Below are 12,232 nucleotides of genomic sequence, written 5' to 3'. Positions count from 1 at the left end.
TCTCAGCTGAGTCAGACTGTATATAGAACAGTCAAACACTGAGGGTTATGAGAAAGTACCTCCTTGCTAATGTTGCAGAACAGATGTGGGCTGAACATGTGCACTATTCCAAACAGTAAGGAGTGACATCAGAAAGTAAATCAAACAATACATGTTCTTAATTTAATTTTCTTGGTAGTCAAGACATACAAACACAGCATGAAGATGAATGCCAGCAAGGAATGAGAGCAGCAGACCTGGGTTACTGCTCAGATGTGTATCACTGCTCAGAGTCACTGCTCAGAGAAACTCCTGAGGAAAAAAATATGTCTAAAATACAGGAACTTTCTTTGTCCTTTAAAGGTACACTGATTTTAGACTGATGGGGTTACTTTGGTTGGGTATATTAAGTTCCTCTTAGTCTAGTGAACTGAGCCATCTTGGCATGAGGGTAAAAATCTGCATTCTGATTATTTCTGTTTCTGGTCTTGAAGAAGAGCCTTCCTGTCATTAAAAATTCTGCATACCATGTCACCATGTTAGGGTGTAAGTAAATGTTTAAGTATAATGGTAAGAAAAAATCTTCAGCTCACTTGTCTAAAGTAATGTAAAAACCTGAGATAGACCAGAGAAACAAGACTAAGTGCCCTAGTTTACTCACTCATACATCTTTCCTTCAAAAAATGCTGTGTTAGTTAACCAGCTAAATACATCCTTTTTCCACAAAGAAGTGACTATGTATGCATTTTGGTGCCAAAACTATTGCTATTAATGTCAGTTTTGTTATTAAGACAATGAATTGCCTTTGCTAGTTCATGAAAATGAGGTGAAACTGGCACATTCCCATTAGGTGATGCATCTAATGGGACCACGTTCACTAGGGCTTGTTAAATCCTATAGCTTGAATAGTGTATCTGCTGAAAGAGTAAACACATTCAATAAATAAATAATTATGTGATTAAACCAGAGTCATACATAATAGGATAATGTCTGATTAAATTCTCAGACATTTTAGCATTATTATGTGAGTAAAGGGCTTGATATCATTGCTACTAGCTCAGTCAGCACATTTCCTAATTCTTTCATCGCATTTTACAAACATCCAAACAGCTCACAATAGAGATTACTCCAGAAAACTCATAGAAGCTGGTTATCCAGTGCTCAGTGATAAACTGTAGTCAAGGTAGAAGCCCACTGTAGCTGAACCACACAAACATCTCACAGCCTGTAGTGTATTTACCAGTTAACCTTTATCCCCATTTTATAGGCATGAACCTAAAGCTTCAGAGAACATGAAAAATGCCCTTACAGCAACTATTTCAAGGTATTGGTCTTGTCTGGCTAATTTAGTCTCCTTGGTGTCCCTCTGTGTACAGCCAAAGTACAAAACTGAAGACCTCTCCTGAGCAATAGTGTTGCAAAAGTACATAGAAAGTCTGCAGCAGAGGAAAACATTTAATCCAAGTTCTTAAGAACTAAAATGACATTGTACGTATGCCAGGTGTATGGTCTCATCCAGGACAAACATTTACTTATGTATGTAGCTAGTTGTATGTGTGTGTTGGAAGACTGGAGGTAAGAATCAAAATGGGTGATGAAAGCACATTTGTGTTCACAACATAACCTAATGCACAAGAGCTTCCCTTCCCCACTTTTTCCTTCTCCCTCTCCTCACAAATCCTCTTCTGTAGTAATATAAATAAATCCCAGGCCTAAATTCAAGATATTCTCATTCCCAGAGAAACTGGAGAGATGATGCTGACTCTCACATTAGCCCAGCAAACTCACAGTTCTATCAAACAATATGAAAAAGCTCCAAAAACACGAGGCTTCCTTTGCTTCACAACATGTTTGTAAGCTGAGTTAGGATGGTCTTCTATGAGGAATGAAATATGTTCTTGAACACTGGGTCAGGAAACAAAGGAACAATACAGGCATGGAGCCACAGAGCTATTGGATGACTGCAGCAATTGCAGGGGAGGAACACAATGCTTTCCCATCTTTGGAATAAAGGTCCAAATCTTCCTCAGATTTTAGCTTGGCATATGTTACACCTTTGGAAGTGATCTTACTCAGTCATGTGGTGCTCTTGCTTGTCCATTTACCTTGTCATATGAATGTGGCCAATTTCTGCCGAATTTGACAGGGCAGCAGTAGCCTCAATGGCATTGAGTTCCTACAGGTGTGTGCAGATAAGCAGGAGCACATTCATCCTTCTCACTGAGGGAGGGACAGCAGTTGAGCTCACTCTTGTTGGATAAGAGAGTACCTATACAAAGACAGAGAGACTACCAAAGACTGATGTAAGAAAAGTGGCAAAAAAAGCTTGCTCATCTATTCAATATCAGAGTTTCTGGCCAGGAGAGCCAGAGGTGGGGGGAAGAGAGCTGCCAGCACTGTGCCTTCTGAAATTGTTTCATGAAAAGACTTTTGTGCTCAGCTCTTGCCTCCATTGGCATCTGCCTACAGGCAGAGCAAGGCCCCTCAGTCTCAGAGAAGAGTGGGGTTTGCCCCCCGGCTTTTCAGGAGCAGTGTTTTGTGACTTTTGCTTCAGAGGCAGGTGGCAAGAAATGAAAGGTAAAAGGAAAGAGGGAAGCAGGTAAGCAAATTAGCTCTGGAAAAGCAGTGATGTAATCCTCCCTAAACAGACTATCATAATATGTCATTAAAAACCACTGGGATGTTTAAGGGAATTAATCAGTTTACAGTTTCTATAAATATATTCTTGAGTGGCAGGTGTTCTGTCATATATATGCAAAGCTGACTGCCCAAATACAATTGCTAAACTACCACCAGGAAAATAATGATGTTTACCTGCAGAGAAAATAGATATGTTGCACCAATCTGTTCTTCTCAGAACAGTATGAACGGCAAACCTTTTAACTCTGTCATGTCCATGTAATCACAGAGTGAAATGTGGAAATAAGAGGAGTTAGTACCCCTACATGGAGGCTGAGAACACTTTATTTTCACTGACATTCTTGGTACTGAATGCTTCTTTCTCAAAAAGGTGATAACTTACTTGCTTATCATAAGACACTGAAGAACAAATTCTACCCTTTACAGTTACTTCAGTTTTTCACTGATGTCAGAAGTGATTCAGCTCCCCACTCAAAGCCCATATCCTGACTACAGTCTACAGTTCTTTATACTTGTAGATTCTTCTGACTCAGATTAATATTCCAAATTTAAACTAATACAAAGTTCAAAATTGTAGCTTTAACATTTAATCCTGCAAATTAATATGCAACACAAAACTTGCATTCCCTTGTAATGTGAGATGCTATGTTTACTTGATTACAGAATCATAGATTAGTTGAGGTTGGACAAGATCTTTGGAGATCATCCCGTTCAGCTCCCTTGCTCAAGCAGGGTCTGCCAGAGCTGGTTGCTCAGGGTTGGGTTTTTAACACTTCCAAGGAGGGAGTCTCCACAACCTCTCTGGGCATCAGTGGAAATGTTTTTATTAGGCAATTCTTTTTCTTTCCCTTGGAGTAAAAAATAATTGTTCTTTTGCTATAAGACTATTGATTTTCAGCAACAAGGACTATAGACTAGATGCTATTAACTATCTGAAGTATTCTCAGCCGTATAGCTCAAATCATAGAACGACCGCATTGCTTTCCATCTCACAAATAATTTGTTAATAATCCACTAGTAAATTCTGGAAAGTACAGGGATATCATGCCTATACATTACACAGGCTCTAACAAGAACTTCCCAACCATCTGACCAACAGGTAAACTGCAGGAAGTGCCAAGTGTTTCCAGGGTGGTGACCTTCACCAAAGTCAGCAGCTTCTGTTTTTTATCACTTGTCTTAATCACTCATGTAACACTGTCTGCTGCCAGCCTGACTTTATACCATATGTTTGCATGTGGATACTTAGAGCAGACAATGCAAGGCAGTTGGATTAGTACAGAATTGTAGTACTGTTTGTAGTAAACAAAACCTATTAGTTTTATTTAAAGGGAAAATAATCTACCTTGAAAAATAAAACAGTATATGAATACACATCCTGTCTGGCCTCAGGAAGAGTGCCCTCCTTCTCACATGGTTTGGTTTTCTCAAACTTCCCGCAGGGTAGGATTGCAGAGGTGAGATGAGCCACTAGCTGAGTCACAGAAATCCAGCCCTGTGGCCACAACTTTTAATTAGAGGAAATCCAGCCAGCTCTACCAAAAAGACATTTCTGTGACGCTTCTATAGAACCTGTTCCTTACTTGCAGAGGAAAGGAGCCCAGCTCTGACAAATGTTAACCAAGCAATCAACTGTGTTCACGTGCTGCTCTCTGTATCACACTACTTTAGTTTCCATGTATGCAGGGCTAACTTTTTCTGAGCATAGTGCTCTGAGCCCACCTCCCAGTGACAACACTCTGCTAGCAGGCACTGTGCATTACAGGACCTTCTTCACAATGTGGGAGGCCCATCTCTGCAGTGATGGTTGATGTGACCTTTTGAGGGGGTAGAAGTAAATCACAGGTAATTAAGATTAAGCTAGGCTGAGGTAATAGCAATCTCTCACTCTACAGAAATCAAAGTGTGTATTTGACAAAAGAGAATTTGTCTTGATGTAAAATCATAGAAAAACAGTATTTAGAAATCTGTTACTAACTTTCATCTGCCTGTACCTGTCATTTTGTAGCTAGGAGGCTGTCTTAAGTTTAACCCTTCCCTTGCCATTTATACAGAGCATTGCAGAGCCTAGACAATGTCTTTAGAATTCGAATAATAAAAAGACAAATCTGTGACTCCAGGTTCCTACAGCACCTTATTAATTTACATGATATAATGAAATACAGCAGCATTAATCTAATAATTTCAGTGGGAATGCAACAATGTACAGAAATTACTTCCTTTCTCATGATTGCTGTAAGAAGATTCTCTCGCTTTTCTCCAGATACTCTTCTAACAGCTGTCTTTTATAGCAGTCTGAAAAGTCACCACAGAAAGGCAATTTTTGACCCCAAGACAGACAGCAATTTCAGTTTGCACAGAGCCATCAGAGCTGCTCCCCTCTTTCATAATGAGAAAGCTCTAGTTTAAGGATTACAGCTGCTACAGAATAGCCCAGAGGAGAAATCTCCCAATGTATCAAGTCCTGTGTCAGAGCCAGCAACTTCATTTCATCTCAAAGTGCCCACAGTTTCTAGAGCACCAGAATCACATTTGCCCATGACAATATTTCCAATAATAAATAGCTGCACTCCTCATTAGCTGTGATTTCCCAATGATTTAAAGTTACAGCCTTGTTTTAAAGGATGGTGCAAACATGTAATCTTCTAATGACAAAAGCAGGGTCAACTGTACTAAAGGCCAAATCCAAAAGTAAATGTTGCTAACTGCTAGCCAAATGATGGTGATAGGGTGGCAGGCAGAACATGAGAGAAGACATGGCAGCATGCATTGCTGACATTGCAGAAGCACTACTGTAAGCCATTTCCACTAAGTGCAAGTAGTTAGTGAAAAATCATTACTCTTTAAAATAAACATCAGGTTAAAGAGTTTGAGGACAATCTTTTCCTTCCTTTTGTTTGAGGAAGATTAACCTTTGCAAGGCCACTTTAACCAAATATTATGCCAAGTCCTAAGCAACATAAGCACTGTCATTTCCATCAGAATCTAGACAATTTTTCATTCTCATGACTTCCACTACCAACCCTGAGGAACTACTTTCAGAAGTCCCAAGGTAGTTTTTAAAATTGATTGTCCAGGAATTTAAACTTGCAAAATATATGTTTTTACAGCACTCAAAAAGCCCAGACTCACCTGAATATTTGCATGTAAAGATATCACCCAAGTATGCTCAAATGGGACAAAAATGACATTTGAAGTCCCTTTATCTTGCCAGAACACAAGCCAGACTGACAGTTGGTTTCTGTAGTATTATTAATTTATATTTATTAGTATGGAGTTGAAAGGCATTAAGATTTTATAACACAGAGGTAGAAATATCCCCTCTCATTATAGCCTGACCACAATGATACTATCAAAGTTTTCACTCCAGATTTAAGAAAAAAAAACAACACAGCATTTCAACTGTGTTGTTCAGAAGGTGCAGATTATTCCTTCTGCTGCCAATAACAGAATCACAGAATGGTTTGAGTTGGAAGGGAGCATAAAGATAATCTAGTTCCATCCTCCCTGCCATGGGCAAGGACACCTCCCATTAGATCAGGCTAATCAGGGCCCCATCCAACCTGGTCTTGAACACTTCCAGGGATGGGGCTTCCACAATTTCCCTGGGCAATCTGTGCCACTGTCTCATCATTCTCACACTAAAAACTTCCTCGTTATGCCAGACCTAAATCTCCCGTCTTCCAGTTTTGATCCATTACCCCTTGTCCTCTCACTACAAGCCCTTGTAAAAAGTCCCTCCCTACCTTTTCTATAGGCCCCCTTTCAGGCACTGGAGGACATAATGGAGTCTTAGAGTACAGACTCAGAGAACTTGCTTATAGACATTTTCTACATTTCTTTTCACTTCCTTCCCACATTTCCTTCTATGTAGACAACAGACAGACAAGGTAAAAGGATTCAAATGATTCTTCCTGTCCTCAAGGGGCATCCCTTCCTTACCCATTCCCCTTTCTTACTTTATATTCACCTCTTTGTATCTTCTGCTGTGCACCAATAAGCATCTGTGGCAGGTAACTTGCTAAACAGAAGTTCTTCTATCCATAGATAAGACCTTTCACAGAGTTATGGGCATACCAAATATAGAGGAGACCTTATTTTATTAACTGCAGATTTCACAGCAAAAAATATAAAATAGTTACTGAAGGACAGAGCAATTTGACCCAGTGAGACTGACACCAGCCAGTGTACCCCTTCTTACCAGTTTTGCCTATTTGTTCTTCTAGCATTTCTCACTGAAGGTCAGCCATCACATCTGCAACAAAGTAAGGAAGCCTTACTCCTTTTCTGTGCAGTGATCTTAGGCTGTTTTAGACAAATATATGTGGGGAAAAAGACTTAATTTTTACATTTATAGAAGGACCAGATTTATTCTCTGCATGTGGTAATTAGTGGTGCAAATGGTCAGTAAGCAATTCTTCCATACTCTAATAAAATAAAATCTTTGGCTAATTAGCAGACAAAAACAAATAAAGAATATGTGAACTCTGCCTACTGTTCTTCATCTCAGGACTTCAGCTCATTTATATTGTTAATTGAACAATTAGCATTGCTGAATTGTAAACCCGCAGGGGACAGAAGAGTGGAGAACATGTTCCTGCCACACTGCATTACTCTGATGGCACCAAATAGCTGTGACCACAGGAGACCCAGTTGCTCTCCAGAGTCTTTCAACTACACTAGCAGATTTGAACCAATAGGGAGGGAAACTTAAGTGCATAACTGCATTTTGATGAGACTGGTCATAAGTGTACTTCTCCAGTAACCTCCCATGCCATGAAGTCTGAGAGACAGGTGAAGAGAGGAAGGAAAGATGGAACAGTCAATAGGAGTAATGTACCATATTCAGACCGGCCAGGCATCAAAGCCAACCTTATCCATGCATCCTCTTCAGTTGGCAGAAAGTAACAATGTCCCTGAAGTTACTCCAGTTGTTGTTCATTGACATTGACAAAAGGAACTACTGGGCAAACTCAAGTGGAAGAGGAAAATCTACAGATCATGGAAGGAGGGGCTGGTCACTTGGGAGGAATATAGGTCTGTTGTCAGAGGATGTAGGGAGGCAATTAGGAAAGCTAAGGCCTCCTTGGAACTTAACCTTGCAAGTCAGGTTAAGGATAATAGAAAGGGCTTTTTCAAATACATAGCTAACAATTCTAACACTAGAGGCAATATTGGCCCTCTGATGAATGAGGTGGGAGCCCTGGTGACAGAGGATATAAAGAAGGCAGAGGTGCTGAACGCCTTCTTTGCCTCTGTCTTTACTCCTGCAGGATTTCCCCATGAGCCCCAGATTCATATAGCCCCAGAAGAAGTCAAGATAGAGGAGGAGTTTGCCATGGTAGATGAGGATTGGGTTAGGGATCAGTTGAGTAATCTGGACATCCATAAATTGATGGGTCCGGATGGAATGCACCCAAGGGTGCTGAGGGAGCTGGCGGAGGTCATTGCTAGTCCACTCTCCATCATCTTTGGTAAGTCATGGGTAACAGGAGAGGTGCCTGAGGACTGGAGGATAGCAAATGTCACATCAGTCTACAAGAAGGGCAAGAAGGAGGACCCGGGTAACTATAGACCGGTCAGCCTCACCTCCATCCCTGGAAAGGTGATGGAACAACTTGTTCTTGTCACTATCTCCAGGCATATCAAGGATATGGGGGTCACCAGGAGCAGTCAGCATGGTTTTATCAAGGGTAAATCATGTTTGACTAACCTCATAGCCTTCTATGAGGAAATTACTAGGTGGATAGATGATGGTAGAGCGGTAGATGTGGTATACCTTGATTTCAGTAAAGCATTTGACACCGTCTCCCACAGCATCCTTGTAGATAAGTTGATCAGGTATGGGTTTGGTGATCAGGTAGTGAGATGGATCAAGAACTAGTTGAAAGGAAGAAGTCAGAGAGTTGTAGTCAATGGGGCAGAATCTGGTTGGAGGTGTGTGACCAGTGGAGTCCCTCAGGGGTCGGTACTGGGACCGGTGTTGTTCAACATCTTCATCAACGACCTGGATGAGGGTATAGAATGTACCCTCAGCAAGTTTGCTGATGACACTAAGCTGGGAGGAGTGGCTGACACACCAGAAGGCTGTGCTGCCATTCAGAGGGACTTAGACAGGCTGGAGAGTTGGGCGGGGAGAAACATGATGAAGTTCAACAAGGGCAAGTGTAGAGTTCTGCATTTGGGGAAGAAAAACACCATGCACCAGTACAGGTTGGGGGCTGACCTGCTGGAGAGCAGTGTAGGAGAAAGGGACCTGGGAATCCTGGTAGACAGGAGGATGACCATGAGCCAGCAATGTGCCCTTGTGGCCAAGAAGGCCAACGGCATCCTGGGGTGCATTAGAAAGGGTGTGGTTAGTAGGTCAAGAGAGGTTCTCCTACCTCTTTATTCTGCATTGGTGAGGCCGCATCTGGAGTATTGTGTCCAGTTCTGGGCCCCTCAGTTCAGGAAGGACAGGGATCTGCTTGAGAGAGTCCAGCGCAGAGCTACAAAGATGATTAAGGGAGTAGAACATCTCCCTTATGAGGAGAGGCTGAGGGAGCTGGGTCTCTTTAGCTTGGAGAAAAGGAGACTGAGGGGTGACCTCATTAATGTTTACAAATACGTAAGGGGTGAGTGTCAGGGAGATGGAGTTAGGCTTTTCTCAGTGATGACCAGTGATAGGACAAGGGGTAATGGGTGGAAATTGGAGCATAGGAGGTTCAAGGTGAATATACGAAAAAAATTTTTTACTGTGAGAGTGACAGAGCACTGGAACAGGCTGCCCAGGGAGGTTGTGGAGTCTCCTTCACTGGAGACATTCAAAACCCACCTGGATGCGTTCTTGTGTGATGTGCTCTAGGTGACCCTGCTCTAGCAGGGGGGGTTGGACTAGATGATCTTTCGAGGTCCCTTCCAACCCCTAAGATTCTATGATTCTATGATTCTATGATTCTATGATTTAAGTCTGTGATTATTTAGTATACAGATTTTAGGGAACAGTTGCTGAAATGCAAGACTTTTGAACTAGCTGATTACTACAGAAGGAAAAAGAATAAAAAAATGCACAAAGAAGAAGGAGTAGATTAAGAACAGCAGCTGAGTGATGGCACACAAGAGGGAGAACTTTCTATTTGGCTTCTGTAGATAGCCTAGAACAATGCATAGTGCTCTGTTTTTTGCAAGGGAACAGTTCATATCCTGAAGCCATGAAGCCATGATGTTATGGGATACTCAGTCCTGACTTCAAATTCCTGGCTCAGGGACTTGGGGGTGTTCATTGAGGAGAAGCTCAACATGAGCAAGCAATGTGCACTTGCATCCCAGAAAGCCAACCATACCGTGGGCTGCAACAAAAGAAGTATGGCCAGCTGGTCAAGGGCGACAATCTTCCCTCTCTATTCCACTCTTGTGAGACCCCACCTAGAGTACTGTGTACAGCTCTGGAGCTCCCAAAACCGGAAAGACATGGAGCTGTTGGAGCAAGTCCAGAAGAGGGCCGTGAAGATGATCAGAGGGCTGGAGCACCTCTCCTGTGAGGACAGGCTGAGAGAGTTGGAGTTGTTCAGTCTGGAAAAGATGAGGGCTTTGGGGAGAGCTTATAGCAACCTTCCAGCACCTGAAGGGGGCCTACAGAAAAGCTGGGGAGGGACTTTTTGCAAAAGCATGTGGTAAGAGGGCAAGGGGTAATGGCTTTAAACTGGAAGAGGGGAGATTTAGTTTAGATATTAGGAAGAAATTCTTTAATGTGAGGGTGGTGACACACTGGCACAGGCTGTCCATGGAAGCTGTGGATGCCCCTCCCTGGAAGTGTTCAAGGCCAGCTTGGATGAGGCTTTGAGCAGCCGGATGCAGTGGAAGCTGTTCCTGCCCATGCAGGGGGTTTGGCACTAGATGGTCTTTGAGGTCCCTTGCAATCCAAACCATTCTGTGATTCTCTGATATATAGGGGAGCATGTGAGTAACACAGTTTGTAACATGAAAAATCAGCTATGAGATAAAGGCAGCCCAATGAAATGTGAGATATTTTCTAAAACTAATGTTATATAAATGCACTTAAAAAACACCAAAACACAATTTTAAAAAGTAAAATCTGAAACGAGCCTTCATAACACATTTGATTGAATTTTCAATCCCTCTTTTACTGCACGACTGCATCCATGCTGAGAACAAATGTTGAATGTTGCCTGAGCATCTTTTTCCAAAGCAGTGTAATAACACATTACTTTCAGTGTTGTGTATCTCTCATGGTATGCAGGAATAACATCACCCAGTACCCATGATGAAACACAGCAGCTGCTTAACAAAAGACAGCTAGGCATGAGGTTAGGATATGGAAATTATACTGGCTCAAATTTGGTCTCTGTTACACCTGTGAAACATCACAGCAGTTATTCTGGGTTCAGACAAATTTAAAGAGAGTCATCAAAGCCACTGAATGCAAAGTTGCAAAGGAATTGTAAACAAATGGAGCAAAATTATCTATGTTAAAAATTGCCCTGTCTGCCTCTGAGTATATCTGTTTCTGGAAGACCTCACATCAAACTTCTTGACTATATTACACAAGTAACTGAAGGCTGACTGGGACTTGCACAGAAGCAATTGCTCTGGTTTAACATAAAAAATACCAAATGATTTTTCAGTGGAAGGGTCTGTGAAATCCAGAGTTTCTAACCATTTGGCACACCACTATTTAAACTAACAAGTGCTATTCAATACAGAAATAAGTATCTCAGCATGAGAACATCTGGCCTAGAGATAGCTGATACCTGGGAGCATATACCAGGGAGGTACTACAATATGCTTGTCTCAATCTTCTTTTTTTTCCTGGATATCCAGTTGGTCACTCTCAGTAACAGGATCCTGGGCTGTACTAAGCTTTGATCTGAATCATACAGTTATTCTTCTCTTCTTCGAGATTTTTGCACTTACTGTTATTAGACATAGCACATTTACTCTGTACAAGTGATAAAAGATATGCAAATCATGTAAAACCAGGGACCATTACTGAAAATATCCCTACCACTAAATCAATATTCACCTCTACAGTAGTTAAATTTGCCACTGTATTTTAAGGAAAAGGATTTTGCAAGTCTAGTGCAGCAAGTGTTGATTACTATATTTTTAATGATGCACACCATATTACTACAGTTATTACTACTTTGCTGCAGTCTAACCATATTTTAAAAGAACTTCCAAATATTTATTTTCTTTCATCTCTCCTCTTGTGTATTGAAAAACTCTAACACAAGCTAAGAATTAAAACCATTGCCTTAACATAGACAAAGATAGAGATGTTCCATATTGCACTGAAGCTTCAGACTTTTCCTCTCCCAACCTCTGACAGTAAGTGGTCCTTCATGGAAATTATACTGGCTCAAATTTGGTCTCTGTTACACCTATGAAACATCACAGCAGTTATTCTGGGTTCAAACAAATTTAAAGAGAGTCTTCAAAGCCACTGAATGCAAAGTTGCTTCATGGCTATTTTACTGTCAACAAACACTGAAAATTATAACTACATGCCATCTATGTAATAATTTTCAATTTCAATAAATCATACAAAGTTTAACTGAATATGAAAGCCTATGTAGATTTTTTAGTTTATTGCTGATTACTGTTGCCTATAGCT

Source organism: Apus apus, chromosome 1 (assembly GCF_020740795.1).
Source record: "Apus apus isolate bApuApu2 chromosome 1, bApuApu2.pri.cur, whole genome shotgun sequence".
NCBI lineage: Eukaryota > Metazoa > Chordata > Aves > Apodiformes > Apodidae > Apus > Apus apus.
The sequence above is the reverse complement of the archived record's forward strand: the minus strand, read 5'-3'. Positions refer to the sequence as shown.